The sequence below is a fragment of the Anoplophora glabripennis genome, unplaced genomic scaffold, assembly GCF_000390285.2.
Source record: "Anoplophora glabripennis isolate ALB-LARVAE unplaced genomic scaffold, Agla_2.0 scaffold606, whole genome shotgun sequence".
Lineage (NCBI taxonomy): Eukaryota > Metazoa > Arthropoda > Insecta > Coleoptera > Cerambycidae > Anoplophora > Anoplophora glabripennis.
In genome coordinates, this window is record NW_019416913.1 from 166,579 (window position 1) to 180,944 (window position 14,366).

The 14,366-nt window shown below is 31.5% G+C and overlaps 1 protein-coding gene across 2 annotated transcripts in view; it reads left to right on the forward strand.

Annotated features, from left to right (window-relative positions):
* Positions 1–14,366, forward strand: part of LOC108911533 (E3 ubiquitin-protein ligase Ubr3) — a 209,319-nt gene that overhangs the window by 102,439 nt on the left and 92,514 nt on the right. The window lies entirely within an intron of this gene.

Sequence of the window (14,366 nt, forward strand, 5' to 3'; positions counted from 1 at the left end):
CTCCATCGATTTGAAGCCGCTCGATCATTTTCCTGCGCGCATGCTTCGCTTCGCTCTCCCCGCGCTATTGACACAAATTGTCAGTAGATCACTTTTGAATGTTGAGAGATGGTCATCGAGATGAAAAAAGTTTATGATTTTGTTTCAAAATTTAAAAAAATCGGATGGTAAATAAATAATTATATCTTTAAAAATACATACATCTCTACTCTACATCTTCTTAAAAGTGAATTATGAGCACACTCAAAATATATCCCAGGTATATTGTATAGCTTGTATTCTCAATTCGCTCTGTATACACAAACTTATAAGATAACCCCAAATAAAGAACTACTAATTATATTCGTGTCTGGCGACCTATGTTACTATTGAACCATCCATCGCATCAAATCCACCTTTATTTAGTTTCATTTAGTACTACCGAGCCGGGAATAAGTATAAGAACAGACTATAAAGGATTAACCGTATTTTTGTAATATTTAAAGGGTTATTTTTCGGGAGATATTAATAAATCAATTAAGACAATATGTATAGTCAAATTTTATTGTACCATGTGTATTATTAAATTTTATGTCAATCAACCTTGTATCTCGAAAACGAAGTAAACTGCAACCCATGTTCATGTGAAACTTTTTGCTGGTGGGAAGTTTCCTCCTTAAAATATGGATCACCCTGCATATCTTTAAATTTTATTCTAATCTCATTATAATCAATATTTTATCGTGTACCTAATTAGTCATGATGTGTGTCTGAATACAGCGTAGAATCTCGACACATACAATAGAATACATTGAACACAACAAAATTATTAACCAAAAGGCGGCCTCTTTCCGAAAGTTTTTGACATGCCGAATCTGAATCCAACCTCAAAATAGCCCTATCTACTCTTCTACTCTTCCCCATAAAAATCCGTTTTACATCATTCTTTCCTGTCCGAGAAGTCACCTGTTAATTAGTTTGGCATATTCGTCGATATTCGGAAATAGAGTAGCAGCAAGTAACGACTCAGAAAGAGACACGAATCATATATACAAACACCTAAATTCTCAGTAGTTCTTCGGGATCGCTGAACACGAATCAGAAGTCAGAATTACAAAACTCAAAATGGCGGATAGAAATGATGGAATAAAAAAATTTTGGAGAAAAAAAATTGTCGGATAGTACACAAAATTTCTAGAAGAAAATATGGGTATAAATGTTATCACTTAATGCAATGTTTTTGATAAAAAAAATTTAGAAATTTTCAAATTACGATCCACTATCACTCTTATTCTTGAGCCCTCTAGCCGCATGTTCTGAGATTGTTTAGGTCGTTGAATCCACAATCCACATGTACGCTTTCGAAACTGAAGATGCTGTGCTTCTATAACACTATAAACCTGGGGTCTGGAGATCGAATTTCCACGCGGAACGATTTCGAATATTGTATATTATAAACTCCATAATCCCTTTGAATTATATTTCGACGCAGAAAAGTTCTAATAGTATAATAATCCCATGGATATTGACTTTCCAAGCACAGTAAAATTTCGAAATATCGGCACATGCTAGTTTGACGCATCAATTTCAACAAACGATTCCTCGAAGAGGAAAAAGATATTCGAACGAATGAAAATGGTTGAGGAAATGAAGAAGAGTACATAATACTTTCAGATGTTGTAACTAGTTTTGTGGAAAAAATTACCTCTTTGTGTAGCATAACCTTAAATATAACGAGAAGCACGGTTTTCGCACTTTGAATTTAGGATGTCTCTAAAATACATAGACTTAGGTAATTTATTAGGTCTGTGCTAAAACCTGATACCATGGAGCAATTCTGAGGTCAGATTCGGAATCAATGCGTCGAAAACCTTTGGGAAAGTATAGTCTGGTTTCTGGTGGCGGCCAATACAGTCGCAAGTCACAGTCAGATCTGAAGACGTTGATCACAATGCCCCCTGGATTCTAAGGTCTACACACGTGAAAATTTGTGGGCAAGCACAGCCCTTATTTTAACTTATCTGACAGTGTAGTTTAATTAAACGGTCTGAAGCCGGTTTTAAATGATAGGAGTAAAGTAGACAGTAGACATGTTGTACTACTCATTCTAGCTCATTAGTTGAGTGACTCAATAAACACAAGCTCATATTTTCTAGTACTTTCGAGTAACAACAAAGGAAAGAAAGTAAAAAAGTAATATGTAGAACATTCTCATTCTGCCCAATATAAAAATATTAATAAAAACATGACTAGATTAGTAGGTAACATAAATGTTGAGTTCTATCCATATACATTGTAGACCTTGTCATCGTCGAATTTATCAGTGTTTTGATATATACATATATTTTTTTAATCAGTCCACTTCCGTTTATTTTGAAAAATGCTAAAAGTCATTTTATCATTCTGGTATAGCAGGATATTCAGTAAACATAAGATGTGTCACTAAAAGAGTATTTATTTATACAAACGTAAATAATATTTTATATATGAAAGGATGTTAACTGTGAAGATAAAAACGTGTTAAATTTCCTTTCCACAACTTTTATTTATATATGTATTAGAAAGCGTTTCCACAATGGATCACAATCACCAGTGAATTTAATTTTGTCGATAAGTTTTAATTATTCATTTTTGATGTTTTAATTTTCTATGACTATACCAACTTCTAAATTTACATTTGCATGCATATTTAACCGAAATCTAGGATTGGTATGTCAAAATTAATTTTTTTTAATTTTTTTTTTATATAAATAACTTCAAAAACCGAGGCGGTTTTGTCTCAACAAATTCAAATCTCTGTAATATTCATGTAGCCTGTAGAGGGCCGCTTAAGCTATTTTAATAGTGAATCGCGGATTTAAGTAACCAATTTACTAATTGGATCGTAAATTTAAGAAACATAAACGTCAAAATATATAATTTATACAGGGTGTCCCGTCCCGTAAGTACGTGTGCAACATTATGTCACAGATTCCTTGGCTCAAAATTGGCCGATTTTGTTTATTTTTGGATGTGGATATTTGCTTCCAATTGATACTTTTTGATATGTATTATACATATTTTTAAAACTTACAACTGCTAAACGATTAATGTATGGTGAAAATATTCTCTATACTTTTCATTTGGTAGCTTACAGTTTTCATAAAATCAACAATTTAGGTACAAAAAAATATTTTGCCAACCATACTACACTACTTTATAAATTGGTATTACATCGATTTTGCGATTTCTGATTTACATATTTCTAAGAGTATGTTTTGTGATAATACGATGATTTATCACATTTTGCTTAATATACTATATATGTTCAGCGGCGACTCAAATATTTTATTTGCAAAATAATTTGTTTGCTTGTTTCATATTCATTTTTATTGGGTACCTGATCAAACTCTTCGGAAATATTAGGAAGTTTGAAATCTTATTTTTAATCTGTCTGGTTTAGTGTTAAGTGTTACCGTAAAAATATATTCTTGGATAATCCCTAGAAAACATGTTTTTAAAATTATTATTGAGCAGTAAGTGGCACATTTATCTTATCCCTAACGTTATTTATAAATAATAGTATGTAATAATTTCCATTGCGGTTTAAGCGGTTTGAAATGTATCGCAAAATAAACAAAACTTTGGGAAAGATTTGACATGCTAAAAAAGTAGAACAGGAATACAGGGAAAAAGAATATTTAGTAGATATCGCTATATAGATCCTTTAGTAATAAATGTGAATGATAACGATGAAGATACATATGTTAACGAGGAATTGGCTGATGATTATGAAGACGCCGATGTATGCTTGTAAAATATGCCCTTATTGCCCTTAATAATGTTGACTTTCGAGAAATCTTTGTATTTTTTTAAAATTCAGTACGTATTTTACAATTCAAAATATATAAATAACCTACTATGAAAGTTGTCTTGATTTTTTAAGATATATACTATTTTTCTTAACAAAAACAATATTTTTTTCAAAGTAACACATCATAAATATTGTAAGCTTTTAATGATGTAATTTTTGGGGAAGTATGGACAAAGAAAGTGGGACTTTTGTCGGTGGTTACATTACAACCAAAAATGAACTAAGGCGCTCGGGCATCAATAAAGTCAACTGACGAACGTTCGTTATATACAGGGTGATTCACAACTTATCCAAAACAATTTGTGAATAGATGCGGCATGAGAAATGGAGTCAATATTGTAAAAAAATTTTTTGTAAAATCCTTATAGTTACCGAGAAAAAAATTATTAAAGTTGTAGTGCTTTCAACCATTACATAACTGTAGCCTCTAGCGTCATTCGTAATACGCATGGAGGGTCACGTGGCCTCAGCGACTCATAACACTGAAATCCGATGTTTACAATAGTTTTTTAGTAGTTAGTGTCAAAAATGGCTTGCGTGTATAACAACTTGGAGTTGATGGATATCGTTTTAGTTTATGGTGAAGCAAGAAAACATTTTTATTATGGTGAAGCATTTGTGTTAGTTCATAGAAACTGAGTAAGGCGGACCCAAATGTGTTTACACGTCGGTGGATAAAATTTTGAACAGTTGTTGTGACATTAGGTATGTCAAATTATTTTATTATTTAAAACCACAAATTAATTTTATTAATTAATAATAACAATAACGGCAAAAGCAGTTGAATTTGCTGCTATAAAATTAGTTATAAAATTCTATTTATTTATTTCCTTCTTGTCCGTTTTTTATTACACTTCACCTTGTGTAAGGTCAGGTTTTACAGTGGACCAGTTTCCAGTGCCGTGCAGAAGTGTATTTTTAAATCATTTTCCCATTGCCCTTTTTGATTTGTTTTAAAATTTCATTTGTAAGAGACCCCTGTACATCAAAAAAATTTTTTTTGAATAAGTTCTGTATTACACTACGTTTTTATCGTACGGCATAGCGAATTTTTAACAGAGATAGAGACGACTCGTCGCACTTTTAGCTGTAAAGTGAACAGGCAATTTAGAAATGCACCTATTTATTTTTAAAAGTAAATGGCGTAGAAATATTTAAGAAAAAAGGGGTACGGCTTCCCCATATCTCCGCACCTGGATTACACTCTTAATCATGAAGGCTTCAGATTATGAGGGTTACCTATGTAGTGTAGTATTCGTATCAAGTTTGGGATTATTCCCTTCTACCGTTTTCAAATTCAGCACCATGTATCTCACCAAGGAAGCACTTTAGGAAAAATTTTATATGGAGCAACCCTATTAATTTTAAGTGCTACTTTTATCTGCTGGCGAAATTTGTAACTTTATTTTTGTTACAACCTATACATATAAAAAAAATTGTTTAATAATTTTTAAACGAATATGGATATGAAATAAATATATTGTTTTAAAATGCTTGCATTACAAAACAAAAAAATATTATTATATATATTTGAAGTTTTCTTCGCGAAATTACCTACCTGAAAATTTATTTTCTTTAATATTTTAGAATACTTTTCTTTACAAATTCTTTCTGCATATATGATTGTCCAAGTTTCTTTTTATTTTTTTGATATTGGATTTAAAAAATATTTTGCTCCCAGAGATTGCACGTGTGATATTCAGAAAGAGACAGCATCGCCTTAAGCTGNAGAAATGAACTAAGGCGCTCGGGCATCAATAAAGTCAACTGGCGAACGTTCGTTATATATATTTCTATTGCTTAAATTAAAATAATAAAGAATAGGGCATTTTATTATGATATTTGTAATCCGATCAAATGCTTGTTTACGCTACGAGAGCTCGAGATAGACTGTGAATAATAGATGTAATGTTTTTAGGACGTAGAATAATTTAGGCGACGGTCAGAATTATGTTTCTGCGCATATGAAGGTCAAAGCTCATAATATTTTGAAACAACTCTACCTCGCAGTCCTCGCACTGCTCGATGGGACCGTTAACGTATTTGACCATTCCGATACTGTTTTTAAGAATATCATATTTATAACTGTATTATTTCAACAAATTTTTTCAGATTGTTGTTTACAGTTATTTACTACCTGTGTCGGTTTTGTTCTTTTTTTAAAGAACGCAATAGTTACGGATATATATAGCACTCCCTTCTGTTTTGATTAAAAATGAAAAAAGAAGAGCTTTTGAGACAAATAACCTTCACAGTACTAAAGAGAATAATTCGACTTATCGTCTGCAAAAATTTGGATTTTTTTTATCAATTAACTAAAAAATTACGAGATAAAGAGAGAGGTATCAATTTAGTTCTGCCCGATTTTTTCAACATTTTCATTAATAACTAAAAAACGGGATAACGAAACTAACTGACACAATAAAGTGAGGCTATATATGTTCCAAATTTAAAATTATTTATCTCTTCGTTTTGTTAACATCGGTTTCCAAACTCAGGGGTCTATTTCATTTATTTCGATAGTAGTTATTAATTTTCTTAGTTAACAAAAAATCAAAAAATTAATAAAAAGAAAGTAATTTTTTTAAGGGAAAATAATTTTGGCACTGTTTTTATGTTAGAAAGTGACATTAAAAAACAAAAATAATTCAGTACATTTGTTTAACTAATTTTTATAAATAATTGCAATAATTACGTATATATATATATTATTAAAAAAATTTTTGTTTGCACTTCATTCTTTAGAGTATAAGCATTTTGATTAAAAAAAAATATTGTTTCTTAAAAAAAAGTTTTAATTGTTTGTAGTCGTTTTTTTTTATTTGATGGTTGTTAAAATAATTAGAATATCAAGAATTTTTTCTCTTTTTAAATTCATAATTTATAATGCTTCTGGAGATTTTTTTTAGATAAAGAAAAAAAATGAAACCAGCAATATACATATAATTTATACCACATAAACTATTGAAGTTACAAATTTGAACCTTCAAGACGATTTTATAAAAAAACTACACAATAAATATTTGACTCAACCGAATACTCGAATTGTTTAAACAATATTATATATCGCATTAAAAATCATGCAAATTTAATTGGATGTTTTAAATATTTATTTAAATAATTAGGTACCTAATCTATTTCTAATATTATTTAGTACTTTACATACAGGGTGATTCACAACTTATCCAAAAAAATTTGGGAAAAATGCAGTCAATATTGTAAACAAATTTTTTGTAAAATCCTTATAGTCCTGTAGCCAGAGGGGTCCCAATTGCCTCCTTCATTTAGATGGAGTTACCCAAGTGTTTTTTATGTATTTTGAGCTGCAGAACACGAATTTTTTGGGTAGAAGTTTGCCCGGATGTCGATAAGTTTTTTATTAACAAAAAAAATGTAAAATACTGAACACTTAGTTTTTGGCAAAATAAAAAGTACTTTCTTATTATTTGACCCATTTTAAGAAGAAAATGTCTCTTGCAATTTTTTTGTTAAACGCGTAGTTTTCGAGATAAACGCCGTTAAAAACTCGAAAAATGCGATTTTTGCGATTTTCAATTGTTAATAACTTTTGATTGAATAGGTATTTTGTAATTCTGCTGACGGCGTTTGAAAGTTCACGTTAAATACTACAAATTATGAGTAATTGCAGTGTGAAAATTTGTTTTTTCCACTGTTATTTGAAGCTATAAACAAATAGCGATTGAGCGTTCAGAAGGGTGCGCCGCCATGTATGTAAGAGAGCGGTTGCCTTCTTACAGGGGTTTAATACACGATCTTGACGCGTACTCTTCATTTCTAGACCAAAGGAACGATGAAAACTGAATGAAACATTAACAATGTAAGGAAAATTTGCAATATTATAATAATTAAAATTATTAAGTTTAAAAAATAATAATTATAAAAACACCTAAATTATATGACTTTACGCTTTTAATATAAGTATAAACTTTTTTATTATGTTTATAAAGCAAAGTAGGCACAAAGACGAGAGCTTTGAAATCAAACTGGAATATTTACGAAATTTTGCTAAGGGTAAATATGACTTTTTGGCAAAATAACTGTAATACTTTTCTTTCTTCATTTTGTAATTATTTTGCAGATTGTTCCGACATAAGTATAAAAGATAGCGTGAAAAAAGCTGAAAAGTTCTTAGTTAACATTATAAGAAATGTTGATTCTAGCTATAAATCATTTAATGAATTAAGGGTTTGGATTTATAAACACAAAAATTCTATAATAGAAAATTTGCCACCGACTTCTATTCGATTTGACTTAACATCTTACGGGCTTTTTACGTTGTTCATATTCAAACGAATGTTTTAAATTCACATATGAACAAAATAGACCCAACTTCATATGGATTTTTTATTAAAGACGATCTACTGTTGGCAGAGAGGGTAAACATGTTAATACCACCTCCCGAAGAATTACCAGCTGCCTGCAATTGTGCAATGTGCAGCACAAAAGCATGTAATTGCAATCGACTTCAAATATCTTGCTGCACTTTCTGTGCATGTATGAAAAAAAATACTTGTAAGAATAAAAATATTTGAAACTTTTACAGTTTAGAAATAATTTTAATTATTTTAATATTGCAAATTTTCATTAAATCGTTAATGTTTCGTTCAGTTTTCATCGTTTCTTTGGTCTAGAAACGAAGAGTATACGTCAAGATCGTGTATTAAACCCCTGTAAGAAGGCAACCGCTCTCTTACATACATGGTGACGCACCCTTCTGAACGCTCAATAGCTATTTGTTTATAGCTTCAAATAACAGTGGAAAAATCAAATTTTCACACTGCAATTACTCATAATTTGTAGTATTTAACATGAAATTTCAAACGCCGTCAGCAGAATTACAAAATACCTATTCAATCAAAAGTTATTAACAATTGAAAATCGCAAAAATCGCATTTTTCGAGTTTTTAACGGCGTTTATCTCGAAAACTATGCGTTTAACAAAAAAATTGCAAGGGACATTTTCTTCTTAAAATGGGTCAGATAATAAGAAAGTACTTTTTATTTTGCCAAAAACTAAGTGTCAATATTTTGCAATTTTTTGTTAATAAAAAACTTATCAAAATCCGGGCAAACTTCTACCCAAAAAATTCGTGTTCTGCAGCTCAAAATACACAAAAAACACGTGGGTAACTCCATCTAAACGAAGGAGGCAATTGGGACCCCCCTGGCTACAGGACTACAATAACTTTTCGAGTTATTGACGATAGCGTCCTTGACCAATTCGAAAGGGTGGTAAAAATTTAGATTTCCAAATATCGCCTTGAAGCGTCCCGGGATTCGTCTGGAGGTTGCAAGAGTCGCGGCAGTAGATACTGCGCGCCGGGATGGCAGACCCAAGCGAGATCGGTCGCGATGCGGTTGACATTGGAAACATCGGTGAAATTGGTCTTGGGCTTTGGAAGCGCTATCGCCGGGAGGATCGATGTCATGTTATGGGGCGACGTCCGCACTGAGATGCAGAGTCGCGGAAATTGCTCTCGGACATCCCATGTGTCGCATTTTAAAAATCATAATATACTATGAAAACCGCTCAACGGATTGAGTTGGAATTTTCAGGATCGCCTAATCATGAGCAATACTTTGTATATACCAAATAAGAACGTTTTTGAAAATTTACTTTTCTACAATATTTTAAGTAAATCTGATTAATAATTTTGGAATATTGTATTATATAAGGGTATTAATTTAGTACGTCAACAAATTTTAAGGGGCGATTCTTTACGCGATTGTTTCTTACCATTGATTTTTTCGGACGCCTTGTCACGATTCGTTTAAATTTAAAATAGTATTTCCAGCAATTCTTCTAGTATTTCTGCGTTGCAAAACAAGTTCTTCTAGAGTAGTTTTACGTTTCGTGGTGTTTGGTAATGCTAATGGAAATTAATAAATCGAATAAAATGACATTTTTTGTTTTTTTGTCTTGGAAACACCAAAAAAAGTTACATATAGTGACAAAAATTTCAAAATATCCAGTGACGTTGAATTTCTGGGGTTTTCAGTGGTAGGGACTCCCAGTACACATATTTATTAAATGAATTCAGATTTTTACTTTTAATTAAATCATTAGCCTAAGGCCCGGTATTTTGAGTCTCGATTAAGACTTGATTAACTAATCAGGCGATTAGACTGTGAATATAATTTTAAAATAAATCAGTATATGTAGTCTAATCATAATGATTAGTTAATCAAGGCTTAACCAAGACTCAATGTACCGGACCTAAGTTTCATCATTTTGCATCAAAAGCCTTCGGAGATATTTTAGAAAAGGTAATTTTTTTAATTCCTTTATATTGATTTGTACACACCTATTACGACAATGTACGTAGTTGTAGATTACAAACCTATAATTTGAAACAGCAATTGATTTCATACTATTAAATTTATTTTATTTTATTTTTATTTTATTTTTTATTTTATTTAATACACTGTTCAACAGATACTACCCAATTATAGAACAGGGATTTTACAGACAATAATAAAAGAAGTACATCAATTACAAACAAAATTAAAAGGAACAAACAACAACAAAAAAATACAAATACATCATAAAAACGAAGGAAATAAATAAAATCTATACACTAAATAATACACATAAATGAAGACTAAAATTACATATTTGAACTACCAGACGTTAAAAATAAAAAAATTTTAAGTCATTAAGGCTGCAGTTAAAGATATGTAGAGAACTTTTATTACAGTTGTTACTGATTTCATAAAGTGGTGAATGTTTGAGTATATTAGTGCGAGGAGTTGGTTTATGCAACCAATACAGCACACTACTGTACACAGAAAATTTCCTTATGAACTGGGTGGTCCCTAACATATATAAAGTTTGCGTTGTTCTTACAAAGTGCTTAAATATTTACAAGTAGATCATTTCTAGATATTATTTTCTCATATGATTTTACTAATGTAGATATCAAAAGCTTTTAAATTATACGTACAACGAATCAGTGTATTTTTACCGCTGAACAGCGCCACGGGCAAAAAATTTTTGAGGTTTTATTAAGAGGAATTTTGAAATAAATAATAATATTTCTTCTGAATACAGTCTCTACTCGTTTTGAATTGTCTGTATAAACCTAATCTGTTTTTACTGTTTACGAAAAGTTAGGAATTTTACAATAAAATGAAAATTATTTTCAATTATTATATTTTTTGCCTTATCATTTGCGGGACAATCTGTTTTATGTTTGTTATTGTTTGGTGTTTCATTTAAATCACTGGGCGACTAATTTTCTCCAGCAGGCAACATTTGTGTTGCCTACTTCACTAGTTAGAAAATGCTCTGCAACGAATGTACAGATATTTGGGATATATATTTATACCTTTTGTTTTTATTATGTAATTTTCTTAATTTAATAGTAATTGCTATGCTTTTATAGTGGCATTCTGTATTATAGACAATTATTTGTCTATTGAATGTTTTTTAGTTTTCACTTACGATCACATATTTTAATATACCTACAGGCTGTTACAAATTCACTTCTCACTACAAGGATCTTGAGATGGGAGCATAGTTGCGTAATCAGGGGATCAACATTATGCCTCGAAAAAATCAAGGCTAACATAATAATTAGTTTTCGAAATATTTGAAAAAAACTGAAATTTTGGAAATCCCTTTTTATTTCATTTCAGCATTGTTTGAGGTGATATTGAAAAAAGGACACTTACTCCTGTCAAATTTTGCCCTCTATCCAATGACATAGTCAGTCTTTATATGTAACGTTTCATCTTTCCAGGATCATCATCTTCATTTTTTTAAATTAGGCCCTGGAAATTTTATTACATTTTTTGCAAGTCCTCATGACCCCCAATACTGTCCTGCTTCAGCTCGAACCAGATTCAGACATTTTGTCTCCAAAAATTCATCGTCAATATATTAGTTCCAAATTTATCTACATTTTTTACTTACATTTCTAGGTTTTTTGAATTTATCATACAGTCCAAGTGTCGTTAGACCCTGTGAAATCTGCCTAGTTATTTACAGTATTACCATTACCTGGTCATACATAATTAAGTTGTTGCAACTGTGAAAGAGCATGTCAAAAGTATTTGTATGAATATCCTGAAAAATATTAGAGCGGAATTTATTTGAATTTTGAGTACTCGAGAAACCTAGAAGGAACTATAGGCACGGGAATTAAAACTCTAAAATATTCTATTGTAAATACGGATGGGAATAGTTTAAATAACTAGGTGGATTTCACATTTCACATTTCACAGTGTCTAACGACACTTAGAATGTACGATAATTCAATAAACATAGAAATCTAAATAAAAAATTTAGTTAAATTAGGAACGAATACATTGAAGATGATTTTTTCGAGATAAAATGTCTGAATTTGGTTCGGGGTTCGGGCTGAGGCTGTATAGTATCGGGGGTTAGAAGGCTTGCAAAAAATGTAATAAAATTTCCAGGGCCTTATTTAAAAACATGAAATTGATGGTCCTGGAAAGACGAAACATTACATATAGAAACTGATTATGCCATTCGATAGAGGGCAAAAAGTTGCCATGAGAAAATGTTCTTTTTTCCATATCACAAGGCTGAAATTAAAAGATTTCCAAAATTTTTTTTTTTTCAAATATTTCCAAAACGAATTATGTTAGCCTTGATTTTTTAGAGACATAATATTGGTCCCCAGATTACGCAAATTTGCCTCAATTGAAGCTAGTTCGTATTGTCGTCGTGTGCATGCGTCAAACGCAACGCGTGACCTTCCGGCCGTTTCAGCTGGGTTAATTATTGCGTTTCTTCCAGTTCCGCAAAACTTAATTCTAACTGGGGTCGATTAGAACCCGAGATTGGTCTTGAACCTTTCCCATGGCACGCAGGGACGCTGGGTTCCTCAGATACCCCTTCAAGGGATTCAGTTGACATGAGCGACTTCCGCTGTTCCTCCTCTAGATTGTTCTCTACGTGGGAAGCGCCGGCAAACTCACGCCTTCTCGATGTCATGTTTTAATAGGCATTAATTCGTGCATTGTTTCTATTAATATCGTACCACGATACTTAACACCCTGTATTAGTCTTCAACTTATTTAAAGTTCTAGCATGTTACTCAAATATCTAATTGCGGTTCCACTAACGTTTGTTCTAGGAAATTGCAAAAACCTTTACACTATAGACTCAACCGATACTAACTTCACTTTCACTTGACTATTCTGTCTCTAAACTATAATATTTAAGTCTCCTTACAATATTACTGTATATGTAACAATAAGAAATACTGTCTATTGTCTCTATTTGCCTTCTTGGTTTCAGAGATGTCGCACTAGTGGAAAATTTTACGACTTACCGTCTTTGCTAGGGTCTGCTACCACTGACATGGCTCGGTAGAAGTTCAATACATGTCCTTCTTAGTTTATGGGACTATGATTATTATTATTAATAAAAGTCACTTTACTCAAATCAAGCCTAAAATATATCTAATTCTTTCAAATCTCTCACAATTTGGATTTAATGAATCACTCTAAGGAATGGTGCTGGCAAGGATTCTTGTTGCTAAAGAAGAAAACTCGACACGCTGACAGGAACGCGTATATTCCCAGGTTTACGTATAAGTTTCTTTTTCAGGTAGATCCGTGGTGGGACTAACGATACACCAGGTATATCGTAAATTTGTCCCTTTTGTCTCTCGCGACACCGCGTATCACTCGTAACCTTTATCACTCGTGGAATCGACCGTCTGACTTCAATTTTGTCAATGTCGAACCACAACCTTTGACAAGTAGTTTTTTTTTTTAAACAGTTTAATTTCTCCAGCGGATAACACTGTATCGACTGGAATTTAACCATTACGTTCTGTTTAACAAAACCAGTTCACTCCAGATTTCCGGCCACACTGTTCTCTAGCTCGCAATCTCCACGGGACAGTATCCCTTACCGTTTCCAATATCTTTGTAGTGAGAAGCGAATTTGTAACAGCCTGCTGTATAGGATATTTCAAATTATGTCACCACTTCATTGTTATTGGATACATAATTAGTTAAATTTCCAGTTTTAGTAGTTTGTGAAAATTACATATTTTAAAATTGTATGGCCTTTAAAAAAATTGAATTGAAAAAAGTGTAGATTTTTGTTACCGATAAAATGAATTGTCTTCAAGATATGCTCCTTTAGTGATGATGATACTGTCCTGTTTATGTCACATTTTAATAGTTGTAAATACCTGAAAATAACAAACGATGGTTTAAGCAACAAAATAAATGCATAAAATCAAATATTATTTAACATTATGCATTTATTTTGTTACATAAAGCAATCGTCGTTGTTGTTGTTTCAGATATTTACGATTATTCAGGTGTGACATAAATAGAAGTATCTTCATATCAATAAATGCATTTAACTCGAGTACGGTTCATTTTATCGATAGTAGTATAACTTTTTCACTTAAAAATATAAAAACTCCACAGCAATACAAATGTAAAAAAAATGGATTTATACATTTTTTTAGAAGCCCAATATTGCCTAATGGTGGTGTGTGACCGAGCCCTCGAAGTAATTATT